Source organism: Trachemys scripta, chromosome 1 (assembly GCF_013100865.1).
Source record: "Trachemys scripta elegans isolate TJP31775 chromosome 1, CAS_Tse_1.0, whole genome shotgun sequence".
In the NCBI taxonomy this organism is placed as follows: domain Eukaryota; kingdom Metazoa; phylum Chordata; order Testudines; family Emydidae; genus Trachemys; species Trachemys scripta.
This window is the reverse complement of record NC_048298.1, coordinates 139,014,543-139,040,259: the sequence shown is the minus strand read 5'-3', so window position 1 is coordinate 139,040,259 and position 25,717 is coordinate 139,014,543. Positions and strand designations below refer to the sequence as shown.

Genomic DNA, 25,717 nt, shown 5'->3' with positions numbered 1-25,717 from the left:
GGATCTCCCATGAGAGGGCAGTAGTGTCCAAGGCCAGAGCTCAAACAGGAGAATGGCAGAATTGCTAAATTGCCTTATTTAGTCTATCTGTCAGTGAGTTTGGCAGGGTGAGCAAGGTTACTGAAATGTGCGTAAAGGGGAGGTCTTACTGGACAGAAATGAGGGGTATCAGCTGAGTTGGTGTGTGTGTGAGGGACTGGAATTGAGGGTGCTGCAGGTCTGGACTGAGGTGCATCTGCAAATGAGTTGGGAAGGACTGGAATATCAGAAGACTGCTAGACTGGAGTATATTGGCACAGGTGTGTGTGCTGTGTCTTGATAATGATGTTTTATGTGTAGTTTAATATGGAAAACATAGCATTTTGATATATAATCAAATTATGTTTGCATGAAAACTTGGTGAGGCAGATCAGTATATCAGTAATGCATATGCATATAATTTGTGTCTTTTTCAGAAGAGTTTTGTATTGTGTTTATACTTTTAGATAACCGATGAAAATGGTAATTATTTAGAATAATAGTTAATGTTGTTTTGTGATTAAATATGCATTTATTTGCATCAGATATGAATAATATGTTATATTTATTATGTGGACACTCCACTGTTCATTTCCTTGCTTTTAAGTGCCTAGGATTTGTAAATGATGTGATGTTGCTTAGCAACCTTAGTTGTTTTTTTACGCAGTTTTTAAGTTTTGGAATTTCCTAGGTTTTGTTTTGTTTTCTTCTCCTGCCATTCGTTTTCATTTTTTTCTTTTGTGTAGGTAAATGAAGATATGTTTGGAAAAAAAAAATCCATGCGATGGGATATGTCATCAAATTACTGAATTAGTGGACTGGGCCATGCTGGTCAAGGTAATAACAGCAGGCACTGAAATTATTGTGGAAAGAATATGTTAGTGAAGATTCATGGTTAATAAGCAATACATCACCCCAGTATGCCAGTGAAGGTTCTGGAAAACACTTGTCAATGGGAACACACACACACAAGCAATATATCACCTCAGTATCTCTGATTTTGTAAGTGAAAGAATTTGTCAATGAGCGCACAATATGTACAAGAATACATTGCCTCAATATCTTTGCTTTAGTCATTGTTGAAATAATTCCTCATTGGGAGGGGTATCCTAGACTATATTCTTCATCTGTTTTTTTCTTTTTGCTATCAGCCTCAATGATACAGATTCATTTCTAGTTTACATTCAATAGTAATATAATAAATAATTTATTATTTTTGCCCTTGAAAATTGCCTGTTGCACAAACCAATATCAAATGTTTCTATCAGAATATTGTGGTGTACTGTTATTTCAGTTCCAGACTGAGGCATACAAAGAGATGGTAGACACTTTATAACATTTAAAAAAAGGAAGCATTTGTAAATTGCTTAATCTCAAAATATAGTCGCTCTGTTTAGCTGACATTTTCAGACCAAAATTTAATCTGAAAACTGTGAGCATGAAGAATGTTGGTTTTCTCACTCATAAATGTGTGTATCTGTTTGTGTGAGAGTGTGGATGGAGGGAGTTGTCTCAAAATCAACCTTATCATAGGGCAGCCTTAATGATGGAGAGCTACTGCCTCCTTATAATATCATACTTTTTACTATTTTTATTTATATTTTTTTCTCACACCTTAAGGGTTGGGCAGCAGTGAAACTGATTTCCTGTAGAACAACATGACCAAAGAAGAGGAGGAGCTCTTCTCCTAACCCTCCTATAGCCTTTGGGATATACACAGGAGAGGTACTCACAAGGCCCCAACTGTTACGGGCTGGGCTACTTCTATGAGATACTGGATACCATCAGGTATAGGAGTTTGTGGTTTGGTGCTGAAGGCCAAAGACTATAAAAAATAAACTATATGATATTGTAATGGGCCACCATTAAGAGTTGTCAAGGTATTGAAAGGGTGGATAGAGGACATAACTCGTTAAAGGGGTATTAAAGTTATGAGCCAAATGGCCCATCCCCCGGTCAAAGCATGCAGGCTCTATAGTTGTGTGGAGCTACAGGGTTGCCCTAGATATTACAAATACAGCGGCTACGGGTTGGTTGTAGATAGATTTCGAGTAAAGCAGGAGAAGCGGGTTTGTGTGAACCTGAGGAAGCAGAGACAGAGAGGCAGCCTCTCCTGAGCTGGCTGGTGGGATTTTCCAGCAAGGAAATGCCCTGTGTGCTCTATGTTGCTACTGCTCCTCAGGCAAACAGGACTTTGTGTATGTTTCTGTAAATAAACAGATTCACCAAGGATTACCATCTCCTTGATTTCCCATCCGAATGGCGCCACCCCACAAGGCCTTGAATTTCAGCCTTCCACTCAGCCCAAGAGCCAACATTATTATTTCAGAAGTTGTCTATGATCTGATCATATAATCATATAATTAAAGACAGCAATGTAAATGGAGATATATGAGGGGGTGCCCAGGAACTCTCACATTTCCTGATTTTTCAGTGCTTCTCTGGGCAAGTTTAGCACCCTCTTAGCATAGGTTATTTTTATGTTTATTTTTTCTAGGTTTTCTAGGAAAAAGGAGAGAAACTAAATATTCCCAAATCTGGAACATATTGACAAAGCTGCTAGCCCTGGAAAGTATTTTCACATGCATCAAAGTAAAGTGTGATCCCTGCTTTATTCAATCCATACCTGGCAAAAAAGGCACACAATCTATGTGTACAACACAGGAGACCTTCCCTTGGAATGCTAGAAAATCTTGTGCAGAAAAGTGCTAGAAAAGGATAGCATGTTAAATGTCAGACCCATGACTAGAACACAGAGCTTTTGGTTCTATAACCAGGGCCCGCTTCTCAAGACCACCTCTGGCTGAGTCATTCAGCATCTCTGTGGGTTATTTACCCACCTTGAAAAAAATGTAGCTAATAATGCTTTTCACATACCAGTAGATTTCAAAGCTCTTCACAATGATGAGTTAGTGTCATTACTCCCACTTTACAGTAAGTCCAACTGAGGCCTTGTCTGCACTAGAGCACTCAGCCATTTGTGCTTCAGTTGGTTGTTTGACACCCACACAAGCCACTTGCGTACATTTGCATCCACCATAGGACTGTCCAACACCAATTCAAGGAGGATGACTGCATCCTTAGCCAGCATCCTTAGCCAGCGAACCTCCTTAGTTTGTGAGCTGAGAGTTCCCGCTTTGTTCCCCATCATGTCCCCTCTAGTCATGCTGCCAATGGGTTCCTCCTCCCAAAACTACACTCCTGAAAAGGCCCTCTCTAGCCCCACAACCCTTCAGCTCCTTGCCATGCCTCCACATAGCAGTCTCCTCTCCTCTGGCCAAAAAATTAACCTTACTTGGAGAAACTACCACTTCTCCATGATAAACCACACAAAATTGCAACGCCAGGGCTAATCACTTATACGAATGCATCTTTATAGTTATCTTGTCCCCAATGATTCCCACGCCAATTTGTATGCTTAACCACCTATTGTGTCTTGTCATAAACACAGATTGTGAGTTTTCTGGGGCATAAACTTTGTTTTATTTGTTTGTGAAATGGGACTTTGATCCATGATTGCGACCTCTAGGTGCTACCACAATATAAATAATACATTACTTTTTAAAAATACTATGTTAACAGAAAGTTAGGATTTCAAAATCAAACACTCAGAAGTTAGGATATGCCAGAATTAAGGTTGCATTCAATCCCCTTGTGTGTATACTCTGTAATACAATCTTTAATTACAAAATCACATGCTGTTTTCCACAGGACCCCTGTCTCATTCAGTGCATGGAATGGATGGTGTTCAGGGAATTAATCAGAGGTTTATAGTGAATGAGACAGTTGCCTAGAGGCTCCCTGCCTCATTTGTGGCAGAAGTTGGAAGTAAATGCAACAGATCAATGGGAGCTGTGCTTTCTGTACACAGGAAATGGTATAAAATGCTAAGTACTCTGAAAAATCAGGATCTATGTGTTTCAAGTTGGTCACCCAAAATTTGAGTTCAGGCATGAAAATACATCAGTGTACTTTTGGCCTTACTCTCTCTGATCCTGAGTTCTCCATGTGTAAAATGGGGGTAATAGCTCCCTACCTTACAGAGGTGTTGTGAGGATAAGTTCATTATTGTTTGTGAAGCACTCAGATATTATGGTGACGAGCACCATAGAAATGCCCATGACAAAATTAATACTGTATTCAGTGCAGGGTTTGGGCAGTAAATGAGGCCTGGGGCCAGACTTTGAATGATGCAGATAAAAAGAAATATTGACTAGTTACCCATTCAGTGTGCACCATAGATCCTGTGGAAAAAATAGTTTGTGATCATGTAATTAAAGACTGTATCATAATTTATACACACAAGGGGGCTGAATTAAGGTTACAGGCAAACTTAATTCTAGCATTTCTTAACTGTTGAGCTCTTGGCTTTGCAACCTTAATGTTCTTCTAACATATTTTTTTAAATGTAATAAAATACTAGTAACAGGACTGGAATTCTTATGATGCAGCTCCAGAAATAAAGGCTCCTACATGTGAGCTAAAGCAGCTGTTAGGTGCTGAATATAAGAGCACCCTTAACTTCAAAACTTAAACCAACCAATTGAGGGCATTATATTTTCTTGATCATTTGCACACTTTCTCTTACACACACACACACACACACACAATACCTTGTCCTGCTTCCAGTGTAGATAAGGACTGAAATCACCAAGTGGCACCAGTGTGAGCAGAATTAAACCTCTATATGTCAAACCAAAATTAATTAGCTACCTAATTAAACACAGCTTTTGATCTCTAAATGTAGCTGGTGCATGTATTTTCAATTGCACTGAACTCTGTGGATAGTTTGAAGGGGCAGTAAGCTGCCATTTTTGAGCTAGAGGGACACAAAGAAACATTAGACAAAATTCCAATGTTTTTAAATTCAGGGTAATTTTTTAATTACTTGTAATTTTAAAAATCTTTTGTTCAGACTTTACAGAAACTTCTTTTTCTTTGCAATCAGAATAAATTTGGCATTGTTTGAGTCCTATGGAATGCTCCAAGCCAAAATGATAGATTATAAAGAGGCTTAAATAAGGCCTATAATAGGTTTATTATGGATGTCACAAATGTGTTTTCACGCCTGTTCACTTTGTGGGTTTATAATTTGGGGTTAGTATCTCACATTTTCTAGGGCATTCAGCTATTTGGCCCTGTTGCCTGTTCGGCATTTTTATTGCATTCTATGTGTGTCTATCTGTCTCTCTTGCTCTTGCTCTCCCTTGCTCTCCCTCATTCTCAGGTGGAAAGACTGCGATTGGGTTACACTCTCATCCATTCTTGCAGGGCTCAGGGCCCTCTCTTGGCCTCCACGCTAGACTCTCCCTTTGTGCTGTTGCTTGGTAACTGGGAAAGGGGGATGGGACAGGCTACAGGAGGGAAAGATGGGTTGTGGGGGCAGGGAGTTGTGTGAGCAATTGAAGTGTGTGCAGCTTGTGTAATCCTTCAGGCAGACTCTGCATGCTGATTAGATCCAGACCGGCGAAAGCAAAGGCCAGGCATGGAGCCTTGGCCAGCTTGCACAGACACAGGACTAAGGTATTTGGAAAGAATCCCTACCCAATGCGCACTATGGATGCTTCAGGGAGTGGTATGAGAGGCTCAATGGGGGACAAACCCCTCCCCTGCCCCCCCAGACAGTACTGATCCCAATACATAGGGCCTTACCAAATTCACAGCCATGAAAAACTTGTCACGGACTGTGAAATCTGGTCTCCCCCTGTAAAATCTGGTCTTTTGTGTATTTTTACCCTATACTATACAGATTTCACAGGCGGAGACCAGCGTTTCTCAAATTGGGGATCCTGACCCAAAAGGGAGTTGCAGGGAAGTCACCAGGTTATTTTAGGGGGCTCGCAGTATTGCCACCCTTACTTCTGCACTGACTTCAGAGATGGGAGGCCAGAGAGTGGCAGCTGTTGGCTGGGCACCCAGCTCTGAAGGCAGTATCCCACCACCAGCAGCAGCACAGAAGTCAGGGTAGCAATACCATACCATGCCACCCTTGCTTCTGTGCTGCTGCTGAAGGTGGCTCTGCCATCCAGGGCCGGCTTTAAGCCGATTCATCCGATTCCCCTGAATCGGGCCCCGCACCTAAGAGGGCCCTGCTCCGGGGGTCTTCGGCGGCATTTCAGCAGTGGGGGGTCCGCTCCGGGGGTCTTCGGTGGCATTTTGGCAGTGGGGGGTCCACTCTGGGGGTCTTCGGTGGCATTTTGGCAGCAGGGGGTCCTTCGGTGCCACTGAACCCCTGGACTGCCACCGGGTATTGGAATTGGGCCCCGTGGGTCATAAAGCCGGCCCTGCTGTCATCAGAGTTGGGCTCCTAGCCAGCAGCCACTGCTCTCCAGCTCTGAAGGTAGGGTGACCAGATGCCCCAATTTTATAGGGACAGTCCCGATATTTGGGGCTTTTTCTTATATAGGCTCCTATTATCCCCCACCTCCATCCCGATTTTTCACACTTGCTATCTGATCACCCTATCTGAAGGTAGCACTGCTGCCAGCAGCAGTGCAGAAGGGTAGGAGTACTGCAACCCCCCCTACAATAACCTTGTGACCTCCCTCCCCCCCCCACAACTCCTTTTTGGTTCAGGACCCCTACAATTACAACACTGTGAAATTTCAGATTTAAATAGCTGAAATCATAGGATTTAAAAAATCATAAATTTCATGAGTATGAAATTGACCAAAATGGACTCTGAATTCGGTAGGGCCCTACCAATACACCAGCATGCTGCTGGATGATGCTATGCTGCAGCAAGTGGTGTCCGGGAATCAGTAGGGGGCACTTTCCTTTGCCTCAGTAAGGACAGAAATGGCTCTCCAGTACCCAGGGGGTGGTACACCACAAGGAGCGATGTGGGTGATTTAGCATGAGGCATTGTAATGACTCCTGGGCCATGGCCTTGTGCTAGGATGTATGCTGGAATGCAGAGAGTGGCGTTGCTTTAAAAATATATATAAAACTGAAGCCCTAACCTCAGCTCTAAAGATCCCGTCACTTTTCTCAATCATTGGCTTGTTATCCCCATGGTCCTTGCCAAATCTCAATGTAGGAGGTTGTTTCTGCCTCTTTACATTCCCTATGCAGTGTCCATCATATATAAGATTCTCCTTATCTTTTAGTGTTGAATAGCTGCAATCTACTGCACTTCAGTGGCAGCTGCTCTTAGTCTTTCTCTGGTGCTTAAGAAATGGGAGATACATTATTAGTAAGTTTTGAGTAAAACTCTTAGGAACTGCAGTCCCATCTATACCTCTCTGGCTTGCTTCACTCCCCTCTAGGCCAGCCCCCTCTCAGAGATACATGGGGCTCTTTTCTCTCAAGCCCCACTCTGCACCATCTCTTGTCCTGGAGCTACATGGAGGCCTCACTCTCTCTCCTGCTTCAGGAACACCGGATTGCTCAGCACTCCAGTTCCTGAGAGATCCAATCCATTTCTTCCCTCACTTTTCTCTCGGATTCGGTTGCTCCGGGGTCTGTCTTGCCAAAAAAAACTCCAGGCTTCTCCCATTCCTTTGTATTGGGGAGTGGGAAGGGAGGAGAAATTGCAGGAAACTGGGGAAAGAAAGGAGAGTGGAGTGAGACAGATTTGGGGAGAGGAGGGAGCCAGGAAAGGAGTGGGACACCATCCATTTCACCTGATTTCAGATGCAGGCTCTCAGGGGAGAGGGTCTGTGGCTCAGAGAGACAAAGATGTTCAGATGATTCCTGATATTATCTCTACCCCGCCCCCCAAACTTTATTTTGAGCCTCTGACTGAGTCCCCCTCTCCCTCTAGTACACTGACTGACTGGAGGGACCCACTGTTAGGTCGCTCTCCTCTGTCCCTCCTGGGTGTCTGTTTTGGGGGGAGTTTGGAGAGGAACTCGGGGCGTTCGCAACTCACAGCTAACTCGTCCCGAGCCCGCGTGGCCAGGGCCTTCTGCCGCCCATAGAGCAAGCGCCCAGCCGAGGCTCGCCCCCGCTCCAGCTCCCCCGGAGCTCCCTCTTTCCAGCCTTATCCCTCTCCCCTCTTTCTCTCCTCCCCCACCCACTCCTCTGGCTTTGCCCTCCCTTCCTCCCTCCCTCCCTCCCTCTCCCCGTCCCCGGCGCGGCTCTCACGCGCTTCCCCCGCCCGCTCCCGGCCCCTGCGCTCGCGCCGGGCTCCGAAGAGAAACATTTTGTCTAGCGGGAGGTGACTGCCGGGGCGGGGGCGGCAGCCGCCGGAGGGTGACAGCGCGGCAGGGGGCGCTTCGGAAATGGGAGGCGGCTAAGGGCGGCCGCTGCCGGAGCGATGGGCGAGCGGCGGGGCGGGCTGGGCGGTGTTTGAAAGCGGGGTTCTGCGCTGCTCCACGGCCCCGCGGCCATCGCTGCTCCAGAGGCCGCCACCTCACCAGCCCGGGGCCACGGAGCTAGGAGGCGGACGAAGGAAAGGGGGCGTATTTAGTGCCCTTCCCCCCACCCCGCGCCTCCAGTCGACCTCCTCCCCGGAGCTTGCGGTGAGTCCCGCGCCTGCCCCCCGCTTGTCATTGTCTCCCCCCCCCACACGCGTGTCGGCCCCTGGCGGGGGGGAGGCAAAGCTGCGGAGGGGTGGGTGGGAGAGGCAGGACCGCTGCTTAACCCCGCCGGTGCCAGCCCAGGCCGTGCCCGCCCGTGGCGCTGTCTGTTCCGGCGGGGATGCAGGGGGTGGGTGGCGCGGGAGGCAGGGTCCTGCAACCCCGGGAGGGCTGTGGCAGAGCGCGGCGGTCCCTGCTGGGAGGATCCCCGCTGTCTTGCCCAGCCGGGGTTGCGCTCCCTGAGCGGCCCCCCTCCCCCAGTAGGGGGCGATGGACCGGGGGGAGGGGGCTGCGCTTGCATCGGGCCTGGGGGTCTGTCCAGTCTCCTCCCACGCCGCGGGGGGCCAGAGCTAGCACGGCGTGACGTCACCCTCCGGGTGCCTTGCTGGAGCAGCCCCGTCCCCGCTGCCAGGGGAAAGTTGGGCTGTGGGGTCCGAGCGGCGCTTCGGGGAGCCGGGGGTTGGGCGCGCAGGGATGCGGGGCAGCTGGGCACGGGAGGGATGTGTACGTGGGTCTGGGTGTCGGCTGCAGCGAGGTGGGGAGAGTTCTGAACGTGCAACCCGACGCCGTGCAAGAACAACGCTGGAAAAGCACCAGGCAAACGTGTTGTATTACTGAGATGTCTCCACCTTCTCCTGCTCCCCTCAGATCATCCCCGGGTCATCTTGGCAAATTCCTTTCCCAGAATAGGCTCTGAGCTGTTGGTTCCTTTCCAGGTGCAGTTTGGGGAGAGGCAGAAATAATTTTTGGTTCTTTTCGGAGTCCTGGTGATTCCCACCTGATCTCTTCAGGGGAATAGGCACAGGAAAAAGGTTTAGTCAATCACCATCTTCCCACTCCATCATGGTGGGGACCCACCACCAGCCCACTACTCTGAAATTCTTCCAAGAAAAACCACTAGGTTGCTGCCAGGGCACCAGAGTGCAGACAACTGGCCTGCAAGTGGGTTGTCATCAGTTTGGCCTTTGTGGTCCATTCCACTTGGCCATGGTCTTCTTGCTTGTTATGTTGGCTATTCAGTTGCTTTTGGTCCTGGAATTGATCACTGTTTCCCATGGTGTCCTCAGTGTTTTATCTGCAGGCCGACCACCGTGTTTGTTTTGTTCTGTGTGCCATTAGTTTGTGGTTCTTTGCATACTATTGAGTTGCATTTGGATTGTCTTTTATGATGGCCATTGAGTTGCTATTGTGTTGGCCAATTTCTTAATGTTATTTATTGTGTTTCTTTTTGTGTTGTGACTGATTTGGTCTATGTGCTGACTGTTGAGTTGCCCATACTATTACTATGAGATTGTTCATTGCTTTGCGACTAATAAAGGCTCTTCTGTCCTGCTCTGGTTATGCAACCTTTTACCCTTATCCAGATACTTCTTCATTATCCCTGGAAGACGTACCCATATTTAAGCAAGTGGGTGAAGCCATGCTGCAAAATTCTTACCCATTATCACAGTTGGGTTGTGGATGGAGATGGTCAAATTATTAATTGAGATTAATTTATTTGAGGAATTTCACTTTCTTCTCTCCCCGTGAATATTCCTTGCTCAAGTAATTATTTTCGTGTTATTCATTTGTGTGAGTAAATGTCAGGTCATTGGTTGTTAGTGACTTGCTTGCTCTGTTCCCTGATTGGATGATCTGATCTTTCTCAGCAGAAGGACCCCTTTTCCATTTGTGATCTCTAGGAAATTATTTGAATTCTTGACTGAGCTTTTCAGTATGGCTGTGAAGGAACATCCAATGCTAAGGCTGTCACCCAAAGCAATAAAACTCACTCAGACATTTGCAAATTAAATGTCATGATTCCTAATGATAAAACTTGCTGATCCTCTTCTACTGTAGTAATCCCCCTCTCCTCAGATACTGGTAGATGGTTATGTCCTTAACTTAGGGTTTGTCTACATAGAATTACATTGGAAAGTGGAATAGTTATACTGGAATAACTCCCCATATAGACACTTTTATTTCAGATATGATTGTCCACACGTGGAGTTATACCAGCATAACGATAACGGTATAATATGCTGTCCCCAGTATTGAACTGATCACTTTTCCAGCTCTGTCCCGTTGCAAATTTCTGTGTGATTCCTCTTCTTCTATGGTGTCTTTTTGTTGCTCCTGCTCTCCAGGCATCTCCTTTCTATTGAGAATCTGGGTTTCAGATTATTTCCCCTCAATATGTTAGCTGGATTTGTCCAGGCTTTGTTATTTCCTACCCATGTCTCTAATCTCTCTTGGTCATGTGAACTGCTCTATTGTCCTCTGTGGGTTTTGCAACCCCTTTCAGTTTAGTATCATTAGATCCTCAGCTACAAGGTACCCTAGAAGTGCAAAATATTTTTCATGTATTTATCACTTCATCTTTGCTGCATTTTCTTAAGGAGGAATTTTACCAGTGAAACAGTAATGTATTTTTTGGCTGTTGTAAAGGTAAAGCTAAGTACAAAATATCAACCCTTTATAAAATTCTTGAAGGCTAATAGCCTGAGGGGAAAGTCAAATACTCTGAATATGATTAAAATAGAAAGTGCCTATGAAAAAGTGTTCTTAAAAAACTCCTGGGTCATTTTCAGGTTGTCTTCACTGCAGAGTTAACCCAGGTGATCTCCCCCAGATTGGCCTAGCCTGGGTGTGAGCAGCCACATTGCCAAGCCGTATCTTTGTTACTGTGTGCTCACTGGAACTGCATTCACCCATATCTGTTGCTAGGACTTCTGGGGGCACATCCTAGGATTTTTTTGTGCTGCAGTAAATTGAACTGCTCTATGATTCTTTCCCAGTGAATTGTGGGAGAACTCATCTTCCCTTCTGGATACAGGAGGAATTGTGAGAAGGCACTGGAGTACTGTAAGCACTCAAGTGATTTAGCCTGCATCCTGAGTCATGGCCTGTACCCCCAGCCGGTCCAAATAGCTCAGGTTAAAAGCACCACTAACCTTGGGTGAGGAGGGGTTTGTTTGTGGGTAGGAGTGGGCTTAGAGGTAATACCTGAATAAGAGCCTGGGTTAACTCCACAGTGAAGACATGCCCTCACAGGTCGTATGTAAGGGGTTTCTTCTGACTACAGTAATTTGTTATTGTAGGGTCTTGTGTGTGCAACTGTTTGTTACTGTCTCCGATGAGATAACATTTTTTTTTTTTTTTTGATGGATTGGGATGGGACCATATTTTCTCCCGGCAAACACAAGGGTAACTATTTTGTTGTCTTTGGGCAATTTTAGCCAGTAATACCCCAGTTGGGTTTTGCTGAGGGAGGGCAGGCAAGTGTTGCCACTCTTCCCCCACATTCAATGCCCAGGTGATGTCATTTGTCAGGGATCAGTCTAGCTGGGAGATTTCAGGCTACAATGATTCTTTGCCTTACAAGCTGCCTTTGAGAACTGGGATTTCATTCAAGGATACCTCTTGATTTCCGCCCCCCCTTCTCTCTGTGTTGTGGAACAGTGTAGGATTAGTCAGTGAGTAATTATCCATACTGGGCATCCAGGGCCTCTCTGGCTATGGTTCTTCCCGCAGGCAGGGTTGATATTTGAAATGGCTTTAATCAGAGTTATTCTATGGTTGTCCAACCTCTATGAATGATAATTTTATCCACAGTTAGGTCATGATGGTTCATTAGGCTTTTCTTGTATGGGTGATGCTGAGGGTTAGCCCAGGGTTGTCTATCAGACCATGTCCCTACAAACTGATTTCACTCAGGACTAGCCCACGGTCATCTGCTAGCATCTTAGTGATCGATGGCTATCTTGGTGTTTAAACTAATACATTTTAAAGCTTGAATGGACCATTATGACCATATAATATGACCCCCTCAGTTGCCGAGCAAAGGGCATAGAACTCACCCAGTGATTCCTTCATGAAGACCATAACTTCTGGTGGAGCTAGAGCATATCTTTTAGATAAATATTCTGTCTTCATTTAAAGATTTCAAGTGATGACGAATCCACCACACTCCTTAGTAAACTGTTTCAGTGGTTAATTACCCTGACTATTAAAAATGTGCATCTTATTTCCTGTTTGAAGCTTCAGCTTCCAGCAGTTGGATCTGGTCTGCTAGATTAAAGGGCCCTTTGCTTTCAAAAATCTTCTTGCCATGTAGGTACTTACAGACTGTGATCAAGTCACTTTTTAACCTTTTTGATAAACTAAATAGATTGAGCTTCTTAAGTCTCACTTTATAAGGCAGGTTTTCCAGACCTAAAATCTTTCTTATAATTATTTTCTGAATCCTTTCCAGTGTCTCAACATCCCTTTTGAAGTGTGGGCATGAGAACTGAACACAGTATTCCACTAGTGATCTCACCAGTGCTGTATACAGAAATAATAGCATCTCCCTACTGCTACTCAATTTTCTTCTGTTTGTACATCCATGGATTTCACTAGCTGTCTTAGCCATAGCATTGCACTGGGAACTCATGTTCAGTTTGTTATCCACCATGACCCACAAGACCTTTTCAGAGTCAACGCTTCCGAGGATACAGTCTCCCTTCCTGTGAGTGTAACCTACATTCTTTGTTCCCTGATGTATGACCTTCCATTTGGCTGTATTAAAATGCATGAACCCATTTTACCAAGTAATCCAGATTGCTCTGTATCTGATCTATCTGTCCTTACCATTATTTATTACTCCACCAATCTTTGTATCATCTGAAAATTTATCCAGGATTTTCCATCAGACAGTGCCTCCTTCAGTAATAGTTTCATCCTGAGATAGGCCACAGTTGTGCCTTATATAAGCTTTCAATAGACTGATTCCCCACATACTCAGTAGGGAAACATCCTAGTTGTTCTTATGACACTGGGTTCATGTGTTAGTGTTTTCACTGGTAAGGGGCAGGCCATGTTTGTGCCTTGAGCACTTTTGTTATGTGCAGTGGTTTTGCCCACAGGTTGTCAAACAGTGCTTCATGTGGATGATGGTTATTCAAGGTTATATCACAATTGCCAGTCTGGAAGTGCTTCTGTAGGCTACTGTTTCACTTGCATAGGCTACTGCTGTCCCAAGTGCCTAACGGTGATAGTTACTCCCAGGTTTAGAACATGATTGTCTCCCATATGGTCTCTTTGTGGCTGATGGTTTCATTTAGGTTTAGGACATGGTTACTCAAAAAACGTTGCCCAATAATTTGTGCCCTTTGCACACTATCTTCCACAGAGCTTCCTTTTGCCTGGTGGGCAGCTGTGACCTAATGCTGAGTGACACCCATTATGCAGTGGGTAACTGCATGATGGACAACTGTGACCTGACCAGGTTAACTCATTACCAGGGGATATTTCCTGATGGGCAATCAAGATTTAGACCAGGATTGCTCTGTTAGGTAGTGACGGTGCTTCCTGATGGTGGACGATCATGACTGTGTTCTCCAGAGAAGGCATCTGTTGACAAACATCTGTGGCATAACTGTAACTGGAACCATCACCTTTACAGGCCCTTCCTGAGAGGCTACTATGGCCTAACCTTGATTGCAGCCATTCACTGTATGGGCACTGCCGAACGAGGGACATTAAGTCTCCAGTTTTTCCTCTGGTGGCCCTTAATGAGTGGGATTTGGGCTCTCAAGAGCTCAGAGGGAAAAGTATGGGTTATTTGTTGTTGTTTTTTACATCTCCTAGTGTTGGCAACCAAGTAACAGGCAGGTACAGCTTTGGATGTGCCATACAAGTGAGAGGTACCTGCACCTTCTTTGTAATATCACTAGTGAGATCATTCCAGTTAATGTACGGTATTGTGTAGGATATCTGTCCCTCTCCAGCTTTAGGTGCTGGTCGGATAATAACAGGTCCCTGGTTAACAAGGGCTGACAGGCTTCATGTTTCTGGTCATTGAGTCTTGGCTGATTGCTGTCAGTTCTGAGATTTTGGGGATACCCAACAACCCAAAGTTGATCTTTGCTTTGGTACTCATCTTCCAGTCTCAGGTACCCATTTAGGCAGGATGAGGCCAACTTCAAACATTGACTGTGCTGTGACTAGGGAGGCCATGAAAACTTAGAATCAAAGAACTTAGTATAGGAACACTCCATCAGGTTTCGTCCAACCCAAAGTCTAGGGACCAGGGCAGGACCATTCTCATGTTCCATTTCGTAGGGTTCCTGTTTCTCAATATTCCAAGCAATGGGGCTATAGTCTATCCTGGTATGGAGATGACTCTCCCAGCCTTCAGATGCCTCAGTGCTATAGGACAGTTTCTGTTCAGCTTTTCCTTGGCTCATCTCACCCCTTTCCTTCTAGTTCTCTCCACTTATCCCCCCACAAATTCCTCTCCCATTGGGGTTTTTGCCCCTCAGGCACTTGCAGAGAGTTCGTAGGTCCTCCCTTAGTCATGACTTCAGTGAGGCCAGTGGATTTTACTGTTTGAAACAATCCCCAGTACTTAACCCCTCCAGCCCCTTGAGCTTCTCTGTACCTCTTCTCTGAACTCCCTCTAGTTTGTTACTATCTTTCTGGGACTGAGGAGACCAGAACTGAGTACAGTATCCCAAGTGGGGTCTCCCCATAGTACCCACAGAATTAAGTATATGCAGAAAAAGAAGTGTTCATATTTCTGTTCTGTATTTGGGAGAAAAAGACGATGTAGTCATATATGATAAGACTCTTTCCATTCCACTTGTGTCTCTGGAGGATGTTAAACAGAAGCTATTAAAGTTAGACATTTTTAAATTGGCAGGTCTGGATAACTTGCATCCAAGAGTTTTAAAAGAGTTGGCTGAGGGGCTTGCTGCAACATAGATGTTGATTTTTAGTAAGACTTGGAATACTCTGGAAGTTAGAAGACTGGAAGACAGCAAATGTTGTGCCAATATTTAAAAAGGGTAAACAGGATGACCCAGGTAATTATAGGCCTGTCAGTCTAACATCAATCCAAGGCAAGATAATGGAGTGGCTGACACAGGACTCAGTTAATAAAGAATTAAAGGATGGCATTAATTATAATACCCATCAACATGGATTTGTGGAAAATAGATCTGTCAAACTAATTTGATATCTTTTTTGATGAGATTACAAGTTTGATAAATGTAATAGTGTTGATGTAATATACTTAGACTTCTGTGAGGCATTGATGTGGTACCACATGATATTTTGATTTTAAAAAACCTCAAATTATATAAAATTAACATGACACACATTAAATGGATTAAAAGCTGGCTAACTGATAGGTCTCAAAATGTAATTATAAATGTGGAAGCATCATTGAACAGGTGCATTTCTGGTGGGGCCACACAAGGTTTGGTTCTTGTTCCTACACTATTTAACATTTTTATTAATGACCTGGAAGAAAACATAAAATCACTGATAAAGTTTGCAGATGACACACAAAATGGGGGAACGGTAAATAATAAAGAGGACAGGTCACTGATACAGAGTGATTTGGATAGCTTGGTAAGATTGGCTCAAGCAAACAATATGCATTTTAATATGGCTAGATGTATACATCTAGGAACAAAGAATGCAAGCCATACTTACATGCAGGAGCAGTGGAGCTGCAGGTTTTTGCCTGGAGCTGGAGCCGGAGCACAGCTCCAAAGCCCTGCTTATATGATACGGGACTCAAGAAGGATGTTGATAAATTGGAGAGGGTTCAGAGAAGAGCCACAAGAATGATCAAAAGATTAGAAAACGTGTGTTATGGTGTTAGATTCAAGGAGCTCGAACTGTTTAGCTTGGCAAAGAAATGGTTATGGGGTGACTTGATTACAGTCTGAGTCCCTACACAAGGAACAAATATTTAATCCATCTAACAAAGAAAGTTATTACACGATCCAGTGGCTGGAAGTTGAAGCTAGACAAATTCAAATGCAAATTCAGAATTCCATTTTTAACAGTGAGAATAATTAACCATTGGAACAATTTTCCAAGGGTCATGGTGGATTCTCGATCATTGAGAATTTTTAAATCAAGATTGGATGTTCTTCTAAAAGGTATGTTTTAGGAGTTATTTTGGGGAAAGTTTGAAGGCCTGTGTTATACAGGGGGACAGACTAAATGATCACCATGGTCCTTACTGGCCTTGGAATCTATGAATCCATAAGTAGCCATCAATGGTGTTCTGTTTGTTTTTTATTTTGTTTTTTTTGAAGGTCAAAAAGGAATGACCATACTGAATGCTGATCATGTTAATGTGGAGGGGAAGGATGTAGCATTGTGGCTTCCCTGCATGTGGACTCACTTTGGCCCATGATTGGGTTTTGTTACCAGATCTGCCCGTTAGTTTGGGGAATGCTCATTTATTCGGGTTACTCTTCTGGGGGGGGGGGGGGGTGATCCTGTAATTCTATCAATGTACTGCTTGTGTCACGTGTGTTTTCATATGGAGCTTTACTTCTCCCTTATCTAAGTCCACTCCCAATGGAACTATCCTGCAGAACCTAGGTTCCCTAGGGCTGGGTTCCTCCAGCCCCGGAACCGGATGAACACACACACATACATTAACAGAGCAAGTCTGAGCAGACCGGGTCAATCAGCACTTTCAAGCTGACCCCCCTTATGTGCCCCTGGGCTCAATGGACTGGGTCAAGCAGCACTTTCAAGCTACCACCCTTATGTGTCCCAGATTCAGCACGTCCCTATCCCCACTCTAACATCACAATTGTACTGGTAGTAATCTACTTGATGAGCAAACCCCACAGTATTTTGGATGATGCAGGGATCTTTAGCTTAGGTAAAAGAAGCGTTGCTGTAGAGTAAACGGGGGAAGCTAAAAATACAAAAGAGTAAGGCTCAGCAAGAGAGAGAGAGGCAACCAGCTTAACTATAAAAGTTATTTATTGAATAATAGTGAAAACTACACAAGGAGAGCCTAAACCAAGATAACATACATTACACTGCTCTACAGCCAAAATGCTTCTGAAATAAATGTAGTCAAACTTTACTAATTCTGGGTCACTGAGAATGAAAATGATGCTTAAAATTGTTGATTGGCTCTAGTTTTCAAGATATGCTATTGGGTCAGTATATACGACCCTTGACTTGGGAATGGCGGAGGATAAGTGAGTTATAAAGGGAAGGGATCTCAATTTAAACCAGAAATGACTAAAATACATCTTTGACTGGATCTATGAATAAATCTATGACTGGGTTTGGACAGTACTTGCTTTTTAGGCAAAACAATGAATGATACAATCTGAAGCTGGTATTGCGTCATACATGATATGAATTACATCATGTTATTCCTAGAAGTCATGGATGATGCAATCATAACGAAGCTTACATCACTCTGCTGCACAAATTGCCCTAGATCAGCTCTAGAAATCATACAGTGTCGTGCTCTCTTATTTGTCAGTGTTTGATTTTGCAAAGGGACACATTTCTGTTTAGCCAAAGTGAGCAGAGATGCCTCGTACTTGTGTGAACAGTGCAGATAACTTCTGCTATGTTTGTGGTGAAGTGACTTTTGCATCACAAAAGTGCGGTATAACCACTATGGTTAAGAAAGCCTATCACCTTTATTTTGGCTGCAAAATTGGAGATCAGGACAAGAGGTGGGCCCCACACATATGCTGCAACACTTGTGCAACAAATCTTCGCCAGTGGTTGAACAGGAAAAGGAAATCTATGCCTTTTGCAGTGCCAATGATTTGGAGAGAGCCAACAGATCATACCAGCAATTGTTACTTCTGCATGGTGCCTCCAGTTGGGAAAGGTGTGTCAAAGAAGAAAAAGTGGACTGTGCATTATCCAAATATTCCATCAGCTATACGCCCGGTACCCCACGGAGAAGGACTGCTGGTTCCTGATGCACCAGAATCATTCTCACTTGAGTCAGACAAGGAAGAGGAAGAGGATGAAACTTCTGGTCCTGAACCATCAATGTCACAGGACCCACATTTTCTCCCATCCTCTTCCTCTGAACCACACCTCATAACACAAGGTGAACTGAATGACCTTGTCAGGGATTTGGAACTACCCAAGAGTAAGGCAGAGCTGTTGGGCTCCAGACTACAGCAGTGGAATCTTCTGGCAGGTGATGTTAGGGTTTCCATGTTCCATGACCGTCAAAAGGATCTTGTCCCATTTTTCTTCATGGAAGATGATCTTGTAGCCTGCAACAACATCGATGGTGTGATGGCAGCCCTCAATGTCGTTCACGATCCAGATGAGTGGAGACTGTTCATTGATTCATCGAAGACGAGTCTTAAAGCTGTTTTACTGCATAATGGCAATGTTTTGCCATCAGTTCCAGTTGGTCATGCAGTCCATATGAAGGAAACCTATGACAAAATGAAACAACTTTTGAGGTGCATAAACTATGACCAACATCAGTGGCAGCTTTGTGGCGATTTGAAGGTTGTTGCTCTCTTGCTTGGTGTGCAGACTGGATACACAAAGTACTGCTGTTTTCTCCTCGAATGGGATAGTCGTGCAAGAGATTCCCACTACATCAAGAAAGATCGGCCACTCCGACAGTCATTGGAGCCTGGGAGGAAAAGTGTTCAGCATCCACCACTTGTTGAATCAAGGCAGATTTTGTTACCACCCTTACACATCAAGCTGGATCTGATGAAGAACTTTGTCAAGGCCATTGACAGAACACAAGCAGCTTTCAAGTACCACCGTGGAAAATTTCCAAGGTTAAGTGAAGCTAAGATAAAGGAAGGTGTCGTTGTTGGTCCTCAGATTCGTGAACTTCTTCGAGATGATGCATTTGACCATGCACTGCGTGGCAAGGAAAAGACGACATGGAAAGCCTTCCAGTTAGTAGCAATAAATTTTCTCGGAAACAACAAGGCAGACAACTACAGGTTGTTGGTGGAAAACCTCCTCAAGGCATACAAAAGCCTTGGTTGCAACATGTCACTAAAGATACATTTTTTGCACTCTCATCTAGATTTTTTTCCACCGAACTGCGGAGCAGTGAGCGATGAGCACGGCGAGCGATTTCACCAGGACATTGCAACAATGGAGAAACGCTATCAGGGCAAATGGAGCCCATCAATGCTTGCAGACTATTGCTGGACAGTGACAAGAGATGCTCCATTTAATGAATACAAGAGACAAGCCAAGAAACGCCGAGTAGACACTGAATAGGACTAAACTATGTAATAGTTTTTTGCCTTTTGTTTCATAATAAATTTGATTTATATAACCCTTTTGCTGATTTTTAAAGTGTTACATAAACAGGACAGGTGAAATATTATCATGTAAAGCAACCATAAACACATGAAAAGGCCTAGGTTTACAATTTATGATTAAAACTCTACTATCTACACAATATACATAGACATAAAATGTAAAAACTTAAATATCTTAGAAACAGTAGCCACTCAGTTGTTTTAATTGTCATATTTGAATTCAGCACATCAAAATACATAATAAATAGCACATTTTATCTCTGAAGCAGACAACTTCTCAAAAATTGTAGACCAGTGTTATTAAAGGTTAATACCTAAGGTAGAAAGGAAAACAGAGAGAGAAAGAAGGGGATCTCACCGCTCCCTGAAGCTTGAACTGGTCGGGGTTCCCAGGTGATGGTGGTAGCTCAGGGTCCTGAGGGCAGGAGATAGGCAGAGCCCCCAGCATGATTAGTCAGGAGATGGAGTCCCAGTGGAACTGATGAATGGTTTGGATCAAAGGGCTTGGCTACACTTGCGAGTTACAGCACAATAAAGGAGCCCCGGGCACACTAGCTCAGTCCCCATCCACACTGGCAAGGCATGTAGAGCGCTCTGTCTCCGTGACTACAGTGCTGCTGGTACTCCACCTTGGCGAGAGGAATAACGTTTGCTGTGCCTTGGCTACAACGCACTGGCGTCATTGTGAATGAGGTGTTACATTACTGCGCTCTGATCGGCCTCTGGATATGTCCCATACACCCCTTAAGTCAAGTGGTCACTCTTCTCATTGTTTTGAACTCCTGTAGGAATGAGGAAATGCCCTTTCAAAGCTCCGTTTCTGACAGCCAGCATGCAAGCCGTTACTGTGGAATGCTGTGTGTGAGAGAGAGAGGCGGGGGGGAAGGGGAGATCTGCTGCTGTCTGAACTTATAGGACAGCATGCTGACATGATTTCAGCCTCCCCAAAACCCACTCTATCTCCCCCCACATACACACAACACACTACCTGTCATACTCCACCCCCCCATTTGAAAAGCACGTTGCAGTCACTTGCATGCTGGGATAGCTGCCCATAATGCACCACTCCCAATGCCGCTGCAAGTGCCGCAAATGTGGCCACGCCAGTGCACAAGCAGCTGTCAGTGTGGACAGACTGCAGCGCTTTTCCTACTGCACTCTCTGAAGGCGGGTTTAACTTACAGCGCTCTACATCTGCAAGTGTAGCCATGCCCTAAGCAATAGAACACTTACTTGAACATAGGTAGGGGTTTTTGTAGAGAAACAACAATGGTTCAAGGGAGAACACTAAATTTGTTTATGGGTAAACTGCTGACTCAAGGATTTTCTTTATGCTAGACAATAGGAGCGGATCACTTTTGGCTATGGGTGGTGTTTTCTTCCAGGGAGCTCACAATGCAACTAGGCTGCTTCAGTATTTTGGATATCTATCAAGGATTCATTACTAGAATTGGTCTGATAATTGCTGAGCTGGGTGTGGGCAGGCGTAGGTTCATTAACATCTGGAGCAGAGATTCCCATGATGCAGTGCTTCCCTACTTTTCTGGTCCCAGAGTTCAGTTCGGTTCTCTGTTCTTCATTCTGTATGCGAATCCCTGTCCCATCTTTCATGCAGATGAGGCTAGGGGAGTTGTCTTTGCTCTCCATTCTGTATGCAAATAGAGATGTCTTAATTTGTCACCCTTGTCAGGAAGGGTCTAGATGTGTCTCCCAACGCCCTTCACTGCTCTCTGCAAGTCTTTTCTCTGATTGGTCTTGGTTTGAGCAGAGACCGTCGGGGGAGGGGAGTGTCCCTCATGAGTCAGACAGGCCAGACACTGTGTCCTGGTTCCCCAAAAACACAGAGCTGACTGCTATCAAGTCCCCCCGTTGATGGGGTGCTTTGTGCTGAGCGAGTAACCCCATCACATCCTTACTCCGTGGTACTGGGTCTGATCTTCCATCAATTGCAGTCGCCGCATCAGTCATTGTATCCAACAAACCAGCAGAACCAGGCCAATTGCTAGTATAATTTGGAAGCTGATGATCACCACAATGGGGTGAAACAATATTTAAAAAACCTGTTGCACTGGGGCTCCACCCAAGCAAAGTCTCCCACCAGGAGTGATGGCCTGTGTTTTTACCTTAATGGCAATGAGACCCATTCCCAGTGAAATGGGGGAAGCCTCCTTGTAGAGCTCAGGATAGGCATTTAAATGTTGTACAGTCCATATAGGCACAGTAAACTTAATATACAACTAACAATGGTGGTTACATTAAGAAACAGTGATTAACGTAAGGCATCGTGGGTTGGACCCAATGTCCGTTAATTAATACAATATTACATCTTGTTCTTACACACACACACACGCTTTGCTAATATTGACAATAACAGACGGCTCTTCCTGGATAACATCGAAGGAACAGTGAGACTTATTCCCAGGTTACCCATTCATCCCAACCCCTATGGCTAGTTCCAATCAAGGGAGCACATGCAGGTGCAATGTGAGAGATATTCATATACTGTAAGTGGATTTGAACCTTCTTCAGTGAAGTCTGAGGTTGAAGAACCAAATGTTCTTGTTGATCCAATTTCAACACATGGGGTCCTGAAATTGGGGCTCGTAAACGTCGGAGGGGAGCAAGGTGATCAGAGGGTTGAAAATTAAATTTTGTTGTTGTTGTTGGCCCAATTCCACTCTGTACCAACCGGCCTCATGGATTCCCTCCAAAATGGCAATATGCCCATAGAATTTAAACCAAATTGCTGGCATGAGCTTGTCACAATATGTGCCTTTTAATGGAATTACCCAGTCTGGGGGACCTTGCTGAATTAAGTCATGTCCAACTAAAGTCCAGTTCAGCGGCTCCTAGTTTATGAGGAATCGTGTGATATTCTTGCCTGCTGGCGTGATCAGAGACAGCTGCAGTTCCTCTCCAGGTAACGGAGGTGTCTGAGTTCCAATGACAATGATGACACATAACGGCATGGTTGTTCCCCAAACAGCAGAGGAAACCAGGGCTACCCTGCACTTTCCGCCACCAAGGAGGCTGTCACTGGGTGTGTTTGATGTTGTACGTCCCATTCGAGACCACAATGGCTTACAGAAGAATGGGATGGAGTCTGGGGTGGTCTTAGTTTCATAATAAAACTTGAGTAACTCTCCGGTGGCACTCTGCGTGCAATTGGCAATGCTTTTCCAGGGGCAACCCAAGGAATTGCCAACAGCCTAAAACTGCTAGCGATGTTGCAGGGCCAGGGGGTTGCTCCCATTCCTAGAATCTATGCATGTAGCACAGCAATTTTACTTCCTGGGCTCCAGCTGGCAAGCACCTCCAGAGGTTCAGAGGGATCACAGGACAGCATCAGACTCCAGATGCTTATGAACAGCAGGGTGCTGGTGCACCACTGGGATGTCATGGCTCATGTTTGGGACCTGTGAGGGGGCAGAGAAGAGAGAGAAACTTCCCACACTCCCCCCGTATATACTGGGAGAATCTAGGACCAATATTACAGGGTGAACATGAAGCAGTGACCTACCTCAGGGTGGCCATAATAAGTCAAGGACTTTTCTGGCCTTTTTCTGTCTCAACATCGGGGTAGGCATCGGGGTAGGCACTGACCAACCCACTCGATGAGTATTTTCCAATGGCTCAAAGCCATTCCTTCTTGCTGGCCAAGAAGGGTGGCCGACAGGATGGAGAAGACAGTTTTGAGAGTCAGGTGGTTTATCCTTCCATTCTTTGAGCTGTGAAGAATGAAACCATTTTCTGGCCCAATTCACAATAGAACAGCAGGCATCCCAGGTGTGTGTAAAGAGCTGCTTAGCAGTGACAGAGGCAGTGTCGGTTTTAGTAGGGATGGCTTCCATCCTGGATCTTTCTAAAACAAAGTCAGTGGATTCATACTCAGTTGAGAAACTTTGGCATCTAGAAACTGAACCAAATTTCTCAGCACCTACACTGTTGCTTGCTACAGACAATGATTCATTCTGAGCTAACTCAATCAACTCATTTCCACACCTTTTAGTTGCAGCAAACTGCTTGCAAAAGCTAGCATGAGGTTTTATTCCTTCAGGAGCACTTTTAGGCAACAGGTTTCAGAGTAGCAGCCGTGTTAGTCTGTATCCGCAAAAAGAACAGGAGTACTTGTGGCACCTTAGAGACTAACAAATTTATTAGAGCATAAGCTTTCGTGGACTACAGCCCACTTCTTCGGATGCATACAGAATGGAACCACGAAAATGTAGTCCACGAAAGCTTATGCTCTAATAAATTTGTTAGTCTCTAAGGTGCCACAAGTACTCCTGTTCTTTTTAGGCAACAGTTCATTTCCCCAGAAATTTCCTCCTTTCTTTTTCAGCTAGGGGTTGCTCTACAGAAACATCTTTCTGAGCATCTTTCTGGGTTTCAGTTGAGTCCAGAACGACTTCTGAGACAATTTACATATCCTCAATCAGCATAAGCTGAGAGGCACATTCTGTCTGCTCCTCAGACAGAAGATTGGAGACAGGCTCTTCCCCAGCAGATAAACTGCCATTCCTAACATTCACAAAGTTTGGAATTTACTCCCCTTTGTTCCCAGACAAATGTTTGGAGATTGGGGTAGCTCCCTCCATGGGCAAGTCATTCCCCCAACAGACACAGGCTTAGGAACACTTCCTTCCTGGGTTTTAGTTGAGTCCAGAACTACATCTGGCACAACTGACAAATCCTCAGTCAGCATAAACTGAGAGTATCAGGGGGTAGCCGTGTTAGTCTGTATCTACAAAAACAACAAGGAGTCTGGTGGCACCTTAAAGGATGCATCCGAAGAAGTGAGGTTTCTTCCCTCCCCCTTGTCACAGACCACATGGCTGTTCACATACAAACACTGGGAGATTGGGATGGCTTTTTTAACAGACAAATCACCACTCCCAAGAGACAAACCATGGGAGACAGTTTCTCCCTCATACCTGTTGAGTTGAACTTGTTTAGTGGTGGGTCTCCCTTCGGAGAGCCTGTCCGCTAGCAATTGGGCTAACATCCCTGGGTTCCCCACTGTAGCCCTCACAGTGGGTCTCCTCCGTATGTTGCACTAATGTCTTGCGATCAGCTGGGGTGGCCCCTACTGATCGTCAGACTCCCAGAGCCTCCACTCAGGCTATGGCTACACTGGCGCTTTACAGCGCTGCAACTTTCTCGCTCAGGGGTGTGAAAAAACACCACCCTGAGCACAGCAAGTTACAGTGCTCTAAAGCACCAGTGTAAACAGTGCCCCAGCGCTAGAAGCTGCGCTGTAAGCTAATCCCCTCATGGAGGTGGAGTACCTGCTCCCCCAGCGCTGGCGCCTGACCACACTCGCACTTCAAAGTGCTGTCTCAGCAGTGCTTTGAAGTTTCAAGTGTAGCCACAGCCTCAGAAGAGGGGGCAGGGATCTGGCTTTGACAGGCAGTGGGCATGGGGGATGCACTCTGTACCGGGGCAGTAGGTTGTGGAGGAGCTCCCTGCATTAACTCCGTTTTCCGCATGACCTGAAACAAAGCATTAGTCAGGATGCTGAGGGGCTGGCAATCATATTTTCCCATATCCTCTCCTAAATTCACCAGCTCCTTCCAAATCATGTTCCTAAGGGTCTCCTTGGGTCGGCGCTGCCCAGGGTTGTGGGAAGTAGGGGAATTAGGATTGGGAGGGTGCCTGGCAGAGTGAGGACCATTATTTGTAAATGTGGTAGCCTGCACGGGCTCTGAGGTAGTCTTTTTGCTGACTTGTCTTTTTAAGATACCAGTTTCTCGCAGCAAATCTCCTGCCTGTTTGATTTTTGCCACTAGTTCACTCCAGGTTAGGTGTTCTAAATCCACAGTCCCCATGGTCAATTTTGTCTGAGAATTTAGTCCTGCATAAGTGCTCTGTACTAATTCATGTCCCTGATACTGGAAAGTGATAATCCCATTCTCTTCTGTCTGAGGTAATGAATCAGAGGCCTTGGCTACACTTGCAGATGTACAGCGCTGTGAGTTAAACCTAACTTCGTGCAGCTGAGTAGGGAAAGCGCTGCAGTCTGTCCACACTGACAGCTGCCCAGCGCACTGTCGTGGCCACATTTGCGGCAATTGCAGCGCTATTGGGAGCGGTGCATTATGGGCAGCTATC

General features: G+C 45.2%; 1 protein-coding gene across 6 annotated transcripts in view; it reads left to right on the top strand.

Moving 5' to 3' along the window:
* The window catches only part of ATN1 (atrophin 1), an 85,076-nt gene continuing 59,359 nt past the window's right edge, over positions 1–25,717 (top strand). For 2 of the 6 annotated variants that reach the window (XM_034787071.1, XM_034787034.1), the window contains exon 1: positions 8,087–8,483. The gene's annotated coding sequence lies outside the window, so the exon portion shown is untranslated. Of the gene's footprint in view, positions 300–764; positions 856–5,444; positions 5,542–8,086; positions 8,484–9,074; positions 9,257–25,717 lie in introns of those variants that run through there. The other 4 variants (XM_034787041.1, XM_034787051.1, XM_034787081.1 and 1 more) reach the window with 4 other exon arrangements.